The sequence below is a fragment of the Conger conger genome, chromosome 11 (genome assembly GCF_963514075.1).
Source record: "Conger conger chromosome 11, fConCon1.1, whole genome shotgun sequence".
NCBI classification, from domain to species: Eukaryota; Metazoa; Chordata; class Actinopteri; order Anguilliformes; family Congridae; genus Conger; species Conger conger.
This window is the reverse complement of record NC_083770.1, coordinates 13,233,310-13,253,940: the sequence shown is the minus strand read 5'-3', so window position 1 is coordinate 13,253,940 and position 20,631 is coordinate 13,233,310. Positions and strand designations below refer to the sequence as shown.

The following is a 20,631-nucleotide window of genomic DNA, read 5'->3' as shown; positions in this document are numbered from 1 at the left end:
GACGTCTACAAACTGAAGGTAGGATTAAACTTGATAATCTAATTAAGATGCTGGTCTTCTTGATGTATTACATAATGTATTCTTTTTTGTTCAATTATTTTTTTTAAACGGTTTAATTCTTGAAGGAACAAGTGCTATTTTTACATGCATTTTACAGTTTTATTACAGTTTTATTGAATCAGGGTCTGAATGACTGATTTTAAGTTGCCTCTTGAAGACAAAGAATACTTTGTCAGGGACACCTCATGCTGCAAAAATAAAAAATATTATTTTATTAAAGTATATTGATATAATGTACAATTTGGTTTCACCATGTACAAATAAGCATGCATTAAGCATTTGGCAGTGAAAGTGGATAGTGAAGTTGAATGCAAGCAGTAATTCTCAGATGTTTTGAACAGATTATTGACATGGGGGAGTACGGCTGAGTGGAGTCCAGTCAGATGGAGTACAGTGTTGGGGAGTGTGGTCTAGGGGATTGCAGTCTGAATGCGGTCTAGTGGAGTGTGGCCATGTCTGGTGTCTGGTGTATTCTTAAAGAAGGACAAATTGAAGGGCAATTTATGAAAAATAATTTCCAAGCAAAGAAGATATGAAGATAATTTGTAGCTGCAACATGCACAACTTGCCATCTAAGGAGTGCCCACAGGTTACTAGCCTCATTGTTAGAGCTCCTGAGTGTGTGGTTCAGGCCTGAAGGCCAGCCAGGAGGGCAGTGGAAATGAGGAGTAGCACCCTGAGGGCAGTAGCACTGCTGGTGGGTCTGGGGGCAGGGCTTGGTACGGCTCTGATGGAATGGAAGCATGTGCCCACATTGCCCACGGCATCCACCGCCACTAACTCTACATTTGGCGAGCAGCAGGAGGCATTATATGTTGCAAAGGTGATGTTGACGCCCCCCTCCCCCAGGGAGGTGGTGGTGTCAAGGGTGCCATCCCCCAAGCGGAATGACACTCTTTGGATGCCTGTCCCGTTCCCGTCCGTCAGGTTGACAGAAAGCTCCCACCACGATTCACTGCAGTTCATGGAGCAGTTGCTGCTCACGCTCTCTACCTGGCACACAGGTCGGCTGAAGTCTGTCACCTTCCGGAAACAGGAACAAAGTTACCAATGTCTGCAACCCCTACACTGCAGTTACCAATGTTTTGAACCTTTAAAAACGAGAATGAATGATTTGGAGAGCGTTCCATCCGTCTTGACCTCTGTCCTGTATTAAGCCTTTCCACAACCTTTGTGTATCAAAGTGATGAATATCACTTTGGCCCCCAAGAAGGCAATTGCTACTATTCCTATAGAAGTTTCAATATCTCAAAAACGACACTCATCGAGAACTTTATTATTTATTTTTACTTTATTACACCTACTTATTCATGAGATTATCTTGTCAGCCAATTGTGTGGCAGCAGTGCAATGCACACAATCATGTAGATATGGGTCAGGAGCTTCAGGAGCTTCCATAATGGGGAAACCCAGATTTATTTTATGCCAAATGTAAAGAAAATGAATGTGCTTTATTCACATATATGAGAGTATGTTTTATAAAGCATGCCCAAGGTGTCGAAAAGGATTACTCACCCTAACAAACCTGCATCACTTTTAAAATGGAACTTTATTTAAAAATTAACCGAAGCCCCCTTAGCCCCGTTAGTGAGTAAAATCTATAGGAAGTCCGACACAAATGCTCACTTGATGTTTTACGCACATCTGGATATTGAATCTGCTATGTGAGCACAGCGACATTCCTAAACTGTCCATCGTCAGAATATGACAGATTATACCTTGTTGGAAAGGGTATGAAACCCCCTAAAAGAAGCGTGCCATGTTTTACATTAGTTCAGGATAGAAATTACCTACCAATGCAAATAGTTCAAGATGGCATTTGCATACAGTTCCGGCAAAAACATAAGTCTTCTCGGAAACGGCTGAATGGATTACGAAATAAACTTCAGCCTTAGTCAGAAAAAAGCCAGGTGGTATATTTGGTTCCATAAATATGCCTGTATCGAATAATTTGCAAAACAATGTATTCATGCAACTTCTGAATTGTTTATGATTTTTTGACGTAGAGAAATGGTATCAAGGATTGTTAGAATATGCCTCTGATTGTCTGAGTGTGATGAGGTTGTGGTTGTAAATCCGTGAGCCTGGCATGGGGGAGCCTGCAGTTTTATAGGCGTGCATTGCAAACAAGAGGATGATACGAATTTAAACATTTGAGATGTCAACATCTCAATGACACAGGGCCAGAGCGGATGAGGTTAAGCCAGTAGACATGCTATTTCACCAAACTGTTTTGTCCTCTTCATGGTAGTAAATGCTATTTTAATAGCTGCAGTGGACATAGGAAGGACCAACACAGACTCATACAATTGGCAGCAGTGATAATGGCATGAATAAGTAGGTGTGATGTTCGGCGAGTGTATTTGGGTGGTAGGTATTTTGAGCATGTGAAAAACAGCTGAATCTCTTGACCACTTCTGCATGCTTTTATACATTTAGTTGCTGCCACCTGATTGGCCGATTAAATAGTTGCATTAACAAGCTGGTGTACAGGTCTTCCTAATAAAGTATATTAGCCCAGCACTAAGACACCTGTTTGTACTTAAACGACTGATAGAAGACCATGATTAGTTGAATCTTTTTTTAAATTATTATTATTAGTTTTTACTTTTGCTATATAGCTGCTCTCATTTTTAATGTGGGAATTTCCCACTGCTTTATTTATTTTTATATTATTGTTTTTCACTTTTTCTCCCAATTTGGTAACCAATTGCACCCTATCTAATCCAATTAGCATTAGCTGGGGATACACCGCTTACGACCCCGTCCCTTCGGCAGCACAGATGGAGAGCAACACGCCTTCTTCAACCTCTCGTCTCACAGCCCGTGACCGTAATTCCGAGGCGCACTCGGGTGCATGCACGCGGCGATCCCCACTAGTCCCTGTTGAGTCCCTCCCTCGGAGCAGCGAGCCAATTATGCCACCCGGGAATTCAACCCCGGGCCTCGGTGTGCAACTGTAACGTTCCCACTGCTTCTAACTAAATGCATCATGCCCCTGTACAACATTTAAAAATACTGCAGTATGTTCAGGTAGTAAGTGATCAACGTATATTTAACATAACGTGACTGTTGCTTGTGCACATTGCTCTCAATCATCGCCTGTGCTCAATTACAATTACTTTATGAAATTAGATTATCAAGGTGGTGCAAATTGGATCATTTTTACTCATTCATTTTGGTATTCAGCTTACTGTATGAAATATAATTGTTACCTTGTTGAGGACAGTGAGGCGGAGCACCGCATAGTTGGAGTCGCCGCCACTGGGGGACTCAGCCACAATGGTGAGTGTGACGTCTGTGCCTGAGGGTGTACTGCCAGGAGCCTCCAGCTGTACTGACCCCTGAGCACTTCCCCCGCTATCCAAAAGCAGGCTGTGGCACAGAGGAAACCATTATCTCACAGAACAGATAGCCCCTGCTGCTCCCTCACACAGCACAGAGAATGTTTTTCACGATTTTGTGATTGCATAATTCAACACAGAGTCTAATAGGCCTAAAACTACAGAAAAAAAGTTTGTCATGTTATGTCATGTTATTTGTCAAAACTTGGCACATAATTCTGCAAAATACAGCCAAAAATGTGCAAAAATCACAGAATTATGTTTTGAAAAATCTTGGGGGGACTGCTTACTGCTCCCTCACAAAGCACAGAGCAGAGAGACCAAACTACTGCTTCCCACATTACAGAGTAGGGCAACCTTATGGTCTTTTCAGTCTGTATTGATAGATCGACCATGCCCTGTATCAGTCAATGCTTTCCACTCAAAACTCACTCGTACCTGGATGGTGCAGAGGAAATGAATCCCCTGTTGTCTCGGGAGCGGATGGTGTAATTTCCCGCCGTCCCATTAGACCGCACAGTGAAAGGAACAGTGAATTGCACCCCAGGCTCCATGGTGCCATTAGTCAAGGCCTGACGTGACACCATAAACAAAACACCCACTGCGATATCACACAGACAAATTAAATCAGTCACTGTCACAGGAGCTGGATGTTAACTTGGATATTTAAGGCTGTGATCACACTGCACACGCTTTGTAGGCTCGGAAACACGTGGCACACTACCTGTCTTGAGCTTATGAAGCCTACTCTGCTGCAAGCATCTTTACTGTCAATCACTTGGCTGAAGTTCTAATGCTATTAAAAGCATTAGCAAAGTACTTTCACCAGAAGGTTTCAGACCTCTCAACTTCCAATGTGTGAGATTTTTCAAAAAAGAATATAAACGGATACCAAAACTCTTACGCGCACACACACACATGCACAATATTAAAAAAAAAACATTAACTGACCACTTTATTAGGTATTTATTTAACTTATTTTAACATTTTATTTTTTTAATTGGTCTCCTGCTGCTGCATGTCTCACCTTGCTCTTTTGCATACCACTGTGGTAGCATGTGGTTATTTGAGTTACTGTCATCTTCCTGTCAGCTTGAACCACTCGGGCCATTCTCCCCTGACCTCTCTCATTAGCAAGGCATTTTTGCCCACAGAAGTACCGCTCAGTTTTTAACACCATTCTCTGGCTAATCGCAGTAACAGAACTAGAGCCCCCCGCCAATTAGATTTGTTACTACCAGCAACAAATCAAATACAGTGCATCCGGAAAGTATTCACAGCGCTTCACTTTTCCCACATTTTGTTATGTTACAGCCTTATTCCAAAATGGAATAAATTCATTTTTTTCCTCAAAATTCTACACACAACACCCCATAATGATAACATGAAAGAATTTTTTATTTTTATTTTGGCAAATTTATTAAAAATAAAAAAACGAAGAAATCACATGTACGTAAGTATTCACAGCCTTTGCCATGAAGCTCCAAATTGAGCTCAGGTGCATCCTGTTTCCAGTGATCAACCTTGAGATGTTTCTACAGCTTAATTGGAGTCCACCTGTGGTAAATTCAGTTGATTGGACATGATTTGGAAAGGCACACACCTGTCTATATAAGGTCCCACAGTTGACAGTGCATGTCGGAGCACAAACCAAGCAGGAAGTCAAAGGAATTGTCTGTAGACCTCCGAGACAGGATTGTCTCGAGGCACAAATCTGGGGAAGGGTACAGGAAAATTTCTGCTGCTTTGAAGGTCCCAATGAGCACAGTGGCCTCCATCATCCGTAAATGGAAAAAGTTCGGAACCACCAGGACTCTTCCTAGAGCTGGCCGCCCATCTAAACTGAGCAATCAGGGGAGAAGGGCCTTAGTCAGGGAGGTGACCAAGAACCCGATGGTCACTCTGTCAGAGCTCCAGCGTTCCTCTGTGGAGAGAGGAGAACGTTCCAGAAGGACAACCATCTCTGCAGCAATCCACCAATCAGGCCTGTATGGTAGAGTGGCCGGACGGAAGCCACTCCTTTGTAAAAGGCACATGGCAGCCTGCCTGGAGTTTGCCAAAAGGCACCTAAAGGACTCTCAGACCATGAGAAACAAAATTCTCTGGTCTGATGAGACAAAGATTGAACTCTTTGGCGTGAATGCCAGGCGTCATGTTTGGAGGAAACCAGGCACCGCTCATCACCTGGCCAATACCATCCCTACAGTGAAGCAAGGTGGTGGCAGCATCATGCTGTGGGGATGTTTTTCAGCGGCAGGAACTGGGAGACTAGTCAGGATTGAGGGAAAGATGAATGTAGCAATGTAGACATCCTGGATGAAAACCTGCTCCAGAGTGCTCTTGACCTCAGACTGGGGCGATGGTTCATCTTTCAGCAGGACAACGACCCTAAGCACACAGCCAAGATATCAAAGGAGTGGCTTCAGGACAACTCTGTGAATGTCCTTGAGTGGCCCAGCCCGAGCCCAGACTTGAATCCGATTGAACATCTCTGGAGAGATCTGAAAATGGCTGTACACCGACGCTCCCCATCCAACCTGATGGAGCTTGAGAGGTGCTGCAAAGAGGAATGGGCGAAACTGCCCAAAGATAGGTGTGCCAAGCTTGTGGCATCATATTCAAAAAGACTTGAGGCTGTAATTGCTGCCAAAGGTGCATCAACAAAGTATTGAGCAAAGGCTGTGAATACTTATGTACATGTGATTTCTTAGTTTTTTTATTTTTAATAAATTTGCAAAAAAAAAAAAAAAAGATTATTTCGTGTTGTGTGTAGAATTCTGAGGAAAAAAATGCATTTATTCCATTTTGGAATAAGGCTGTAACATAACAAAATGTGGGAAAAGTGAAGCGCTGTGAATACTTTCCGGATGCACTGTATGTGATAAAATAAACACAGATATACACTCACCGAGCACTTTATTAGGTATTTATTAGACTTATTTTTTGGACTTCTACTGCTGTAGCCTATCCACTTAAGAGTTATGATGTGTTGTGTGTTCAGAGACACTCTTATGCATACCACTGTTGTAATATGTGGTTATTTGTGTTACTGTCACCTTCCTGTCAGTTTTGACCAGTTTGGCCATTCTCCTCTGACGTCTCTAATTAACAAGGAGTTTCGGTGTGCAGTTTTTTGCACCATTCTTTGCAAACTCTAGAGACTAGTGTGCGTGAAAATCCCAGGAGATCAGCAGTTTCTGAGATACTCAGACCACCCTGTCTGCCACAATCATTCCATGGTCAAAGTCAGCAAGATTTTTTTCACATTGTTTCCCCATTCTGATGGTTGATGTGAACATTAACTGAAGCTCCTGACTCGTATCTACACTGCTGGCACACAATTGGCTGACTAGATAATCTCATGAATAAGTAGCTGTAATGTTCGGTGAGTGTATTTGGACCCAATCCATGAGTCTCATGCCAAATGTGTGAGACTTTATTCTTATGAAGTTTGGTTTGTTACTCTTTTTGTTTTACAAAAATAATGGTTAAGTAGGATAATAGATAAACTGTTAAGGCCCGGACACACCAAACCGACGGTCGGCCGTCGGACGTCGGTGGCGCCCTGTCGGCCGAGTCTTTCCGGTGTTTCCCGCACGCCGACACTCCGCCGGCGTGTTTTGGAGCCGTCGATGAGAGAGAGCTCTCTGATTGGCTGTCCAGCTAGCGAATCGGTGCACGAGAAGAGAAACGGAAGCGACGAAAGCAAGCCATTCCAAAGTTACTATCACTACCAGACATAATTTTCGATTAGTATTACTAAATAGCGAGAGAACGGAAGGAAATTGCTGCAAACTGTTTGTTGTGAGCGAGACAATGGCTGCTTCTAGGTCCAACGCAATGCAAACGCATTCCCCGGTCTTCCGGTTTCCATTTTTTGAAAGACAAATACAGACTACCGCCACCTGCTGGTGTGGAGAGTTATTACCTCTCACGCAGGCACAGAACGTACGTGCAACTCGGCCGTTGGCGGACCGTCGTTGCGGTGTGTTCGGCACAGCCAACATTAACGACGTGTATCGACGCAAGGCGATCTTTGTCGGCGCTCCGCGGCTGACCGTCAGTTTGGTGTGTCCGGGCCTTTAAAGTCCAGTGTCTGTTTACTTACTGTGAGAGTCAGGCTGGAAGCCTTCAGCTGGGTGTTCGACTGCCTCTGGAAGCTGTTTTGGGGGGACCGGTGCATCCCATCCACCCCCTTCAACAGAATAACAAAACTTTAATCCGGGACCTTCTCCACAGACACCAGATAATCCCCTTCCCCCAATGGCTTCAAGGTGCTGTTTTCCACCCTCAAACCAGATACCTCCACCAGGGACACCTCTGTCACTGTGAGGGAATCCCCACCCACCACAGACAGCAACAAGGTGCCATTCCCACCTAAGTGACAATGAGAAACAAACAGCAGTTTGGTGTGGATCTTTTAATAGCAGTTCATACAGTATACTGTTGCTTACACGGGTGCAGCACCAGAGGCAATCTTATTTTAAATTCAAATGGGATGTGATCTAATAAGGAAGTAAAATTTGAGTGGTGCAAGTCACTTTGGAGGAAATCTTAATGAGCCAAAAGTCAGCTCAGAAATACTGAAATGATGAAGGTGAGCCAGGTGCTGATGATGAATCTGATGGTGACTATTGGTTAAACAGAATTGTTGCTTACCTGCTCGGAGACGACCCTCTTTCAAGGTGAAATCACTTCCCGACCCCTCAAGGTCCTCTACAATGTTGTAGACAAAATCTATGCTGCTTCGCCCTGGAAACAGGACACAAGTCCAGAATGTGTTTAATCTTACATAGCATTTCACCTCATGTGCTCTAACCTGCACTGAGCTCACCTAATACACTCACCTGCAAGTGCACTTACCTGAAACACACATTTGCAGTATACCAACCAGCAGTGGCTAAGCTCTGCTTTATCAGTTTACCCACATTGATTCTCTGAGGAGATTTATTGCACATAGCCAGACTACAGATGCCTTCTATTAGTACGGCCCAGAAGCTCTTCTGTCAGAACTGTCATACACTTTTCATACATTTCATACACATTCAAATAATGGTTTCATACATATGCAAAACACACACCTCGTACTTCCGCAAAAATCTCACATGTCCATACTGTACATCCCTCCACACCAGTGGTCTCCAACCCTGGTCCTGGAGAGCTACTGGGTCTGCTGGTTTTCGTTCTTACCCTGCAATTAACTATAATCAACTGCTCTAATTTAATTCATTAACTCACCTCACCTGGTTACCTGGGTCTCAACAGGTGCTGATTTTAAGGTGAAAACAAAAACCAGCAGACCCAGTAGCTCTCCAGGACCAGGGTTGGAGACCCCTGCTCCACACACACACACACACACACACACACACACACACACAGTGGGCTGACCTGTGACCTTCAGAGTGTATGGTTCTGCTGAGGTGACTCTGATTTCCCATAATCCGGTTTGGGTGTCCAAGCGAATCGTGTGCAGATTCCCTACTACCTTTATTGTACCCAGGGGCCCGTCTGAAGAATAACTGCTCTGAGACACACCTGAGGGAGGGAGGAACACCAACTGATCACCAGCTGAGAACATTTACCTGGCGGCCTAGAGATACTATATATCACATATCTTCCTGAGACCCAGCAGGTATGTATATTGATATAAAACAAATGTCTTGGCTGTTGCCTGTGTGTGCTACAGCTACTTTGTAACTTGTCTTTGTAAACATGTAAAAATATATGAAACCTTATTTAGGACTATATAATATATAGTACATATTATATATAATATAATAAACTTGAACTTTAATTTATTGTCCGTTGTTTATTCTGTTGAAAGATGAATGATTGTTCTGGTGGAGAAACATAAAGTGATGTGCCAAAAGAACCACTGGGATCAAAAAGGTGTCTACAATAAAGGTGTGTAAGGAGTATATCAGTGTGCAGCCTTCCTTCTTTTCATCCAAACTAACATCTAAATATTAGTAATTAGCCTACTTTTCATATATGTTCATATAGGCTACATAAACTACATATGCGCCACATAGGACTGGAATAAAAACAGCGTAAAATGTGGAACAGGTAAAACAAAAATGGTTTGGCATAAAACTGGAGGCAAAGTTATACAATTATAGGAGACACGTTACTGTTCAGGATTATCAAGGAGCTAAATATTTTCACTATCCTGTGGAATTCCGGAAGAAGCTGAGGACGGAAAGCACTTGACCATGTTCTGGGTGTAAGCCAGACTTTAATCTTCTATTAAAGCAATACATTTAACAGTAATGTAAAAACAGTCTAATGCTGCCTTCACGTCATATCGTAACAACCGAATTACCACCTTCCGATTGGGAAAAGCAGTTCACCTAAAACGCGAGGCAAAAAACAAATCTCATGAACAAATGAAGCGCCCACATACCATGCCACTTCTATATATGGTTGCCACACGTTCTGGTTTTCCTGGGATTGTTCTCTTTTTTGAGCGACTGCCTCAGAAAATGAGTATTCTTTCCCGGGACACGAATTGTCCCGGTTTTTTGTACTTCTAAATGTTCCAAATAAAACCGGATTTTTCTACTGCTATTCTGCTTCCTATTCTGGACGGACGAGGAGGACGAGAGCACAAAATCAGACAAGCAACCAGCAGCAAAAAAAATAAATAAATAAATAAACAATATACAACATACAACTCAGACTTGAAAAAAAGAGAGCACTTTTCTGAATGGATAAAGCCATCCTAAGGAGACCTGTTCAGGGTCAGGGTCAGACAAGGAACCCCATGGGGCTGGTGACTGCACATAGGTGCCTTAATACCCTCAGAAGGGGAAGAGCCTATGTGTTTCTCCTTTTTGAGAATAAACACACCCTTAAGTGATTAAAACTGCAATGGTCTTGCGTCTCACTATAAATTAGATGCACATCTCCCTGATTCCCCCTCTGGTTGCCACAGAGAGCATCTATGTCAGGACAAATAGAGGTAAGAGAGGCAATAGGGAGTCCTGTTAACATATTTGCAAATATGGTTTCACGCCCCGCGTCGCGTGTCAAATGTCCCAGTGGCAACCCTACTTCTATATCATTATATTTGAACGTCAACTCGCCGTTCTTGTTCGTCGTTTCTTCTGTGAGCCTTACCAATGAGCTCGGAATTTGAATTTTCCAAGGAGGCCACACCATGCCCCAAATTTTCTAATAGGCTAAAGTAATGTAAAGAGAGGCCAGACATATAAACGACGGTCTAAGCAGGCTACGCCCTATTTAAACTTTTAACGTGCTTTATGGAATTTATATTAAACATGAATTAATCAGGATTACCGGCATGAAACATCACCCATTATGTTGAATCCTGTTGCATTTTTATATGATATGAGTAATTACAACATTCAATTGGCTTATTAAACTAATTTAGCCACTCAAAATCAGAATAAAATATTCTTCCATTTCCGTGCACAATACGAACAGCTGAGACCATTTGTGAAGTTCTTTCTCCGTTTTTTTAGTTGGAGAAAACTTACATAAGTCCCTCATTATTTGTGGAAATGCATTTCCATTGGATTTACGGTGAATTTTATTCGGTTCACGTTTGATAAATGGGGCCCAGTGTGTGCACAGGGATGTATACATTATTATCTGACTGCACGGATATTTTTTCAATTGCGGGTCAAAAGCATAGTTTGGTGGCTGGGGTTAGTACTTCCGCTGATTCTAGGACATGTTTGGTCAGGGTTGCTGAGGTGAAGCTGATGGGGTGGGGATGTTTATTGTCCTTTTGCCACAGCCAGGGAGTGAGGTGGTCACCGATTACGGAGATCCAGGGGAGTTCCGGGTGAGACAGAAATAACACACGGACACTCAGGATGAAACGCTGAGTCGAGTTGCTGACTGATGATTAAGATTGATGGCCACTCGACCAGCAGAGGGCAGTGTCATATAGGGTAAGTTGGGATCCACATACAGGTGAAAACAGCACACAACTTTTAGTACTAAAAGCCAGCGAAAAATGGTTTTTCAGGCGGCTCAGAACAATTCAATGGCAGGTCATTTGGTGCAGGATAAGACACTTTATAATTATCCAATTTTATCCGATTGTATGGAGTGCGCGAATGTCAAAAAGTAACCTTTAATTGAGATGGACCTCGTCAGGCCATTATATTACATTCCATAATAGGCACTCTTATCCTGAGCGATGTACAACAAAGTGGAGCACAAAAGGTTATCACTTTGTGTTAGTCCTGTGGATACAATACCACCCCCTGCCTGAGTAATAGACCACTGCACTCCACCACACCAGGGGAACTGTGCCCTTACCTGAGGGGCTGGTGAAACTGAAGGTGAGAGAGCTGCCAGTGAGGTATGTGGTAATGGTCCTCAAGGATGCATCTACTGTAAAGCTGAAATAATCTGTTCCTCCTGGATTCCTCACCACCTGGAGAACTGTCACCTGGAGAAGCAGGGAATCAGAGAAGAAAGGAAAATAGACAAAGATACCAAGGAAGTGGAGGAAGCATGATAGCAATGTTACATTGATGGACAAGTGCACCAAGACAGAGGTGGAGGGTGTAAGCGTATCAGGGCAGAGGTGAAGGGGATGAGTGTACCAGGGCAGAGGTGAAGGGGATGAGTGTACCAGGGCAGAGGTGAAGGGGATGAGTGTACCAGGGCAGAGGTGAAGGGGATGAGTGTACCAGGGCAGAGGTGGAGGGGATGAGTGTACCAGGGCAGAGGTGAAGGGGATGAATGTGCCAGGGCAGATGGGGGGGGTGGGGGTGGGGGGGTGGTAAGTGATAAGTATACCAGGCCTGTGGTAGAGGAGTCCACAATGATGTCAGTGGCTTGGGGCAGCATGTCCTTGGTGACCACTATGGCCTGCCCCCCAGATGCCTCGGCCACTTCCTGGTACAGGCGACTGTAGCCATTAGTGTCCCTTCGACGCCGAGCTAAGCGAGGATTCGTCAACAAGAAGGTCACCTACAAGAGGATGGAGTGAGGGGGAGAGAGAGATAAGAGAGAGACCTAAATTTTGCACAGATGAAAAGGGGGGAGCTCAACACAAAGACATACTGGTTACAGTGTAACTATGTTTCTCTGAATGAAGAGACTATCTCTCCACCTTATTATATATTCCACATGTACAGGAAGATCCAGCAATAAGACATGGCTACTTTTTATGACAAATCAGCTTTGCCGGCCATTGCCCTGGTCAGTGCTCTACAAAGCATCTAAGTTGGTGTGGTATCACAGAAAATGTGATTGACCGTGTCTCCGAGAAGCCTTGACTCAAACCCCTTTCTCACAGGAATCCCGGGATATACACAGGATATTAAACCCCAAATCGACCCACATTTGACCCATTCACACCCCAAAATGGTCCCAAGAATGTCCCGAGTCCTTGCCATTCACACCAGACCCTGGTCTTTCCCAGGTCTGCAAGTGGGCTGTCCCATCTCTAAATCATTAAAAGTGGACATTATGTTCCAGTGAATTGGTCTGTAGGCTATTTTTATTTTGCAATAAAAATAAATATATAAAATAATCATGGACAGTTTTGTTTATTGCCCATTCAATGTGGCAGACGGTGAGCATGATCTATTATTCTTCTGAAGCTATCTTAAAATTTATAGGATTTCCTTCCTTTATGCAGTCGCCTAATGTAAGCAAAATGCAAATAATTACGGGAATACAATCATGTTCAAGCGTCTGCGATTGAGAAGTACTGAGGCAGAGGGACAAGAGACTTTTGGTTGTATTTGGTGTTGTTTACTAAAGAGGAATGAAACTGACATTAAGCTAAATCCTGATGTAGTTGCTGCTTGTTTCATTTTGCATGGTAAATATTTGTGAAATACAGAAAGAGTTTTTCTTGTCTCAGTGGAACATTGATAACATCTCAACCAGACAATAACATGCAACATCCATTGTCGACATCCAGTTCCTTTGAGGGACAGAAACATAACCAGTGTTGCCAGATGAGAAATATAAAATTAGTGTTAAAATGACGGTTTTTAGAGAAAAATACATAGTCAAGCAAAGATATAGTATGTAATATGCACTTGCCTAAATCTAGCATCTTTCCAAGCTTTCATTTTATAATGTTTTGACAACATACAGGCTACTTTCTCCAAGAATGAATATTTGCAGCACACTGAGAGAAAAACAAATATTTTGCACACCAATCTACAACAAAAAGCAGTTCTGCTGTTCAATGTGCTCAATTAAATGAGACGACTCTCTGATGTCAATAGAAAATGAATACACCCCCCTTCAATATTTTTATGTCTTGTTGTGTCACGGAATGTAAATTTAATGGATTAAAATGGGACTTGTTTTTCCCTGACCTAAAGAACACAACATACCATATGAATGCAGTGAAATTATTTTAATTTGAAAAAAAAAAAAGAGTGCATTTAATGGACAAAACTGAAATTTCCTAATTTTTTAAGTATACACCCCCCTGAGTCAATATTTGGTGGAACCGCCTTTGGCAGCAATTACAGCTACCAGTCTTTTTGGGTAGCTCTGCACAAGGTTGGCGCACCTGGACTTGGAGATCTACCCCCACTCCTCTTTGCAGAACTGTTCAAGCTGGGAGAGGTTTGTTCGTTTGCGCTGATGGACAAGTCACCTTCAAGTCATTCCACAAGTTTTCAATTGGATTTAGGTCAGGGCTTTGGCTTGGCCATTCCAGCACATCCACCTTGTTCTTTACAAGCCACTCAGTGGTAGCTTTGGCCTTGTGCTTTGGGTGATTGTCGTGCTGGAATATGAATTTTGGACCCATTCTCAGTCTCCTTGCAGACTTTTTCAGGTTCTTCTCCAGAATATCCCTGTATTTCGCCCCATCCATCCTCCCTTCAATGTTGACAAGTTCCCCAGTCCCTTTAGATGAGAAACATCCCCATAACATTATGCTGCCACCACCATGCTTCACTGTCGGGATGGCGTTTTTTTTGGTGATGAGCGGTGTTGGGTTTTCGCCAAACATAGCGTTTGGCATTCATGCCAAAAAGTTATATTTTGGTTTCATCAGACCACAAAACGTTCTGCCAGTTTTTTGCAGGTTCCCCAAGGTGTTCTTTTGCAAATTTCAAGCGGACCTCCTGGTGGACCTTTTTGAGAAATTGCTTTTTTCTTGCCACCCTTCCATACAGGCCAGATGTGTGCAATATCTTTGATATAGTTGTATGATTTACAAGTTTCCCTCTGTTGGCCATAAAATCCTGGAGCTCTTTCAATGTTGCCATTGGATTCTTGGTAGCCTCTCTGAGTTGTCTTCTCTCCCGGTCATCCAGTTTAGACGGAAGCCCTGATTTTGGCAGACTGTGAGTGGTGCCATGCACTTTCCATTTCTTAATTATGGTTTTAAAAGTGCTCCAAGGTATCTTCAAAGCCTTAGAAATCTTCTTATATCCCTCATGTGTACCTTTCCACAACTTTGTCACAGACTTCTTTTGCGAGATCTTTGGAGCCCATGATTCTGCCTTTCAGTGAGACTGCTCTTGCATACTAAGGGATCATGGTAAACAGCTGTTTTGATTCATGTCATCAAGTTAATTGCTGTGATTTCACACAGGTGTGGGGCAATTAGCTATTGTTTGGTCTTGAAGGCAATTTGCCATTTCCTGAGATAGTTTATGGGATGATTCAGTAAAGGGGGTGGATACTTATCAAACCAATTTATTGCAATTGTTCATTTTTAATTGATGTTAAAACAATTTTTTAATTGGTTGGTTAATTGGTTTATCACTTTGAAAAGGTTAAGTACTGTATGTAGATTTGTAGAAAAAACACATAGATTAATTACACTTTAATTACAGGCTATAAGTCAAATAAATCTGAAAAAATCTTAATTGTGTCACTTATTGTGTAATTATAATTCATTAATTCATTATCCTAACCTGCTTATCCTGAACAGGGTTGCAGGGGGCTGGAGCATACAATGGGCAAAAGGCAGGAATACACCCTGGACAGGTCACCAGTCCATTGCAGGGCACACACACCATTTACTCACACACTCATACCCATGGGCAATTTAGACTCTCCAATCAGCCTAACCTGCATGTCTTTGGACTGTGGGAGGAAACCAGAGTACCCGGAGGAAACCCACACAAACACGGGGAGAACATGCAAACTCCACACAGAGAGGCCCCAGCCAACGGGGATTCGAACCCAGGACCTCCTTACTGTGAGGCGGCAGTGCTACCCACTGCACCATCCGTGCCGCCCTGTAATTATAATTCTACTTTCAATATATGTCACTAAATATGGAATACATATACACTGCAGTCCATAATTATTTGAACAGTGGTATAATTTATATTCTCTTGGCACTCTTCTCCAGCACATTGAATGTGAAAAGAAACAATGGATATGAGGTTAAGGCACATAATGTTACCTTTAATTTTAGGGTATTTACATCCTTATTGGGCGATCCGTGTAGGAATTACCGCCATTTTCATACACAGTCCTCCATTTTAGAAAAATAAAAAGTTGGCTTCTAAGTTGTTTCCGGTTAGTCAGATGTATTCAATCACTTCCTTAGTACAGGTATAAGAAAGCTTTCAGTATGTAATCTTGATTCTAGGCTTCTGACAACATATTATTTTATTTCAACTGTTTGCTTGCTGGATTAAAGTGAAAACCAAATGCTTATGGAATGCACTGTATATTGACTCTGAAGTGAGTGTATGTCAGTGAGTGAGTGCAATTAAATTAAAGTGTGCTTAAATGACTGCGTGTGCAAGTGAGTGTGTGACTGAATGAAAAAGGTGGTTGATCATAGTGGGTCTGTACTCACAACTGACTTGGTGCTCTCAATCAGAGCAATGACTGTGCTCCTCAGGTGAACATCTTTGGCCGAGGCATCGGTGAACACAAAAATCTCAGAGAATGCAGGGGCACTGGTGAGAGCCAGCTAAATAGATAGAGAGAGACTTGACTTTGATGCCCATTTATTGAAACATCACAAAATAAAAAATAAAAAAAACCCTTTGGTACACCCAGTATCAAACAAAAGCACAAATTTCAGAAATGAAAAAAGTACCTAGACACAAAATCAGGATAAACAAATAGAAGTGGAAGAGTGTGCTTAGACTGGGATTTCAAAATAATGCTTTTCACAGACACACACATGCATGCATGCACACACAAACAAACACTTACCAGCAGTCCTGATAGACACATCTCTGGCTCGTCACCCCCACCATGTGCACTTAGAGCATTAATCCTCTGCTTAAAGATGTTGGATTTTCTTGTCCGAGTCAGAGGTCCAACTCCTATGCACAAAACATGTATGAACACACATGTATTCACACACACACACACACACACACTGATGCTGCTAGCAGCTGCGATTGTACATCCTGCCTGATGATTCCTCCTCTGCACTTAGCGATGGGTTCTCATGTGGCTGTATAGTCAAGCGGCTGTACATGATCAGCACTGCTTCCCACAATCTGTGCAGGTGTAATCCAACTTTGGTGAAGCACACAAAGTCTGAGCTGCGTGCCTTCTGTCCCGCTTCTTATGCCGCAGAGATGCCCTTTTTTCCCTGAAAGCTCGCAGTCCTTCGCAGCAGAGCCGTTGCTAGTGTCAGTCAGGGGTCAGGTCCTCCAGATGAGATGGATTTATGTTGCACTTTTTTATTTTGATTTTGAGTTGGTCTTTGTACCTTTGGACTTGTACATTTGGTTCTCTGGAGAACCAATAATATGATATTCTCGTTATTTGACCTAGTTTATAAGCTGTCCGTCAAGCATACCAGAGATTGTTGGCTCAAATCCGGCTGCAAATATTTTCTTTTTTCAACTCTTAAATTGTAAATTGCCTAGTTAATTTCCCACAATGGGGAATTAAAATACATCAAATAACTTGCCATGTGATTCTTTAAAAGTAATTATATATTTAAATACTCTGCCCATATTAATGATGTAGTCTATTGGCTATTAGGCCTCATTTCCATTCTAACACATTTAGGGCTATAAAGGACAGCTATCGTGGTACTGCAGTACTGGTAAACAAATGTATCCATTCATTAAGCTTTTGGAATATCACAGTCTATTATGATTTAAATCACTGTAAATGAGGCCCAGTATACCATAACATAATACCATGCCCACATTAATTATTTATTTTATTTTATGTAAAAGTCCCTAAAGGGACATTGCAGAAAGAAAAGTATAAGGCGTTCACCTAGCAAACTAGAGATCTTCGGTTAAAATCCGGCAGTGGACGTTTTCATTTTTCAACTCTTAAATCGCAATTGACCTAGTTCAGTTACTACAACCGGGCATTAAATTACATAAAATAAAATAACATTATACTCTGCCCACATGAATTATGTATGGCATATTGGGCCTCATTTACAGTCTTAAATGTGTGAGAATAGAACTGAGGCCTAATAGCCCATAGACTACATAATTTATGTGGGCATAGTATTTAAATTAAAATTACTTTCATTTTACTTTTAATGCCCCGTTGTATATTTTAATGATATAATGCTAAATACTGCCTTGATTCGAAGATCGGAGTCTTCTATCATCTTCTGTAGAATAGGAACAAACACCAAACTGCTTAGCTAGCTGAGTGTTTATGCAACTAGGTGATTTAAAATGAATAGTCTTCATCATACATTCCTGTTATTTCAACAAGTTGATATTGTATCAGGGTATTGTACCAATGTCTGAAATACCATTAGCTATGCTGATAGCAACATCAGCTAACGTTACTGATGCACATAACGTTATGAATCCGAGGTGTGATTAATCTATGATCGTCTATAGAATAGGAATAAACTGCTTAAATGTAATTGATGTTAATATTTACATAGCAAATAAAGCATGTTTATATTTTGATGTATAACCTAAATATTTGGCTTTGCTTTTATGTCGTAAACACTGTTAACCCACACCTAAATGAAGGTTTGGGGGTTGTTGGAGGAGGCGGGGGTGTCCTCAATCACAGAAAAGACTGTACAATATTATTGTCTATAGAGTAAATATCTACCCCATTTCCTTTGGTAACAATTTATAGTTTTGGAGTTCTTACCTATGCAAATGAGTTGCTCCTGAACTGATAATCAATAGCAATGCATGCCCATACCACATTGTAAATACAGCAGTTTTGCATATGGGCGGGTTGCCAATTGAATTAACATATGGCCACCCCACACCTGACCCACAGCAACAATTGCTGGGGACATGGTTTCACAGAAAAGACCGTGCAATGCTAAATATATGGCTATATAGAGTACATGTATACCCCTTTACTTTGGTAACAATGTATAGGTTTGGAGTTATTAGCTATAAAAAATGAGCTGTTTGGCAACTGACAGTCCATAGCAACGTATGGCCACTCCACACTGGAAACACAGCAACAATTGATGGGGACATGATTTCAATGATAAAGATATGGGATTGCTGGGAACATTATTTTAGATAATTAAATATATAATATTATAGGTATTATACATAGATTTAATGTATGCCCCCTTTTTATTTGATAGTTGTTACTGAACCAACAGTGTTCGTAATGCGCAATTCTCGTACATGGTGCACTGTATTGAACATGTTGAGTATTATAGCCCCGATGAATGACGTCATCGAATACTATGAATTAAAAGTGTTTTCTGATTAAGAATGTCATTACAAGAATAATTTACAAGAAAATAGTTCACTGCTAATCTAGATAGTGTCGGAAGGTTGCTTTTTTAACGTTGTTCTGCCAAACTCGCTAGCTAGCTAGTTAGCTTACAAGCTAGCGTGAGCAGTTTATGCATTTTTGATGTTTATTTGTATGTTCCCATTGTGCAAACACTGAAAAACTGCCCAACATCAGTGGGATCATGTTGTGTACGCCTACTCATTTTATTATTTGGAGAAGGTGCTTTGCTCAGCAGGGTGAGCGCAACTATGCTTTCTCTGGTCCACAAGTTTCCTTCACCCAACAGAACTCTTGTACTTCTGCCCACTTACGGACACAAATCTCTCTTGAAAATCAAGACCTGCATCAGGTATTTTCTGAATTATGTGGAAGTCTGTTGCTCTGTGTCCCTGCTCCCTTACAAATCCTGGGCAACATTGTTCCAAGGTGATTGACGTGCATAGGCTTAGATGTAGCCTAGCAGTTTTTCAGTTATTTGAATGACTGCTTTGCCACAGAGTGATAATTGACTGTAACTGTAAACATTCATTAGAACTCATAGCAGTAACTTTATTTTATCACTGCTATTAACCAATGCTCTTATCGAGGGTGATATACAGTAATTAAGAATATTAGCTTTACTCTCAGGAATACAAAAAGGTGCCATCACCAAGTGGGTCCACATATGGTAATATTAAGGTAATAATATGTTGTGTTGAACATGAAACCAAGATTGGGTGACCCACCTGGGTCACTAAAGGGCACCAGGATGTAGGAGGATGGCTTAACCTGAGTGCCTTTCTTACTGTCGGTGATTGAAAATGACACCCTCTTTGCCGCCTCAATGTCATCAGACATGCTGCCCGTGGTGTCAATCACAAAACATAGCACAGAGGAATGAGTAATACCCATGAGCCTGTGAGAGAGAGAGAGAGAGAGAGAGAGAGAGAGAGACTCTTTAATACAAATCTAATTGCATACTAATAAAAAAAGCAAACCAAAGGCAAACAAAGACCCTAAAACAACACACTGTTATGGGTGCACCAATACGAATACTTAATAAAAGTATCAATTGATACAGAGTACCAATACCAAATATTATTAATAAAAGGCACAGGGAGGGTAAAATGGCATTACGTTGATAAACTCCTATGACCACTTCAACGTGTTTCCCTAGAATCGCATGCAAATCATGTTTAAAAAAATAAATAAATGTTTTAAACATCACTTGTTTTTATTCTAAAATATAGAATAAAATCAGCAATAGCTAGAATGTTTTTTTACAGAGTAGTGTGGTGGCCCGATCGGAAATCGGTACACCACTGGAGTGGAACGGCCCGTGCGCCGGCGGCAAGTGCTAGGAAAAGTTATTAACCACGTGTATTTCCCCAGGTCGTATCTAACAGAGCCGCACCGGAGAGAGAGCCGGCGAGGAGAGTCAGAACCATGGCCAGCGACACGGGGAAAGACGCGTGGGGAATGTGAGGAAGAGACAATTAACCCTTCTCATTGGACAGGCGCAGCCGGACCGACTCCGAGAGAGAGAGGAGCCGTACAAAAGACGAGGCGCAACCACAGAGCGGGGCTGAGTACGGAGGGAGACGGA

The 20,631-nt window shown here is 42.0% G+C and overlaps 1 pseudogene; it reads right to left on the bottom strand.

The window, feature by feature from the left end:
- Positions 1-389: 389 nt before the first annotated feature.
- Positions 390-20,631, bottom strand: part of LOC133140567 (von Willebrand factor A domain-containing protein 7-like) — a 39,384-nt pseudogene continuing 19,142 nt past the window's right edge.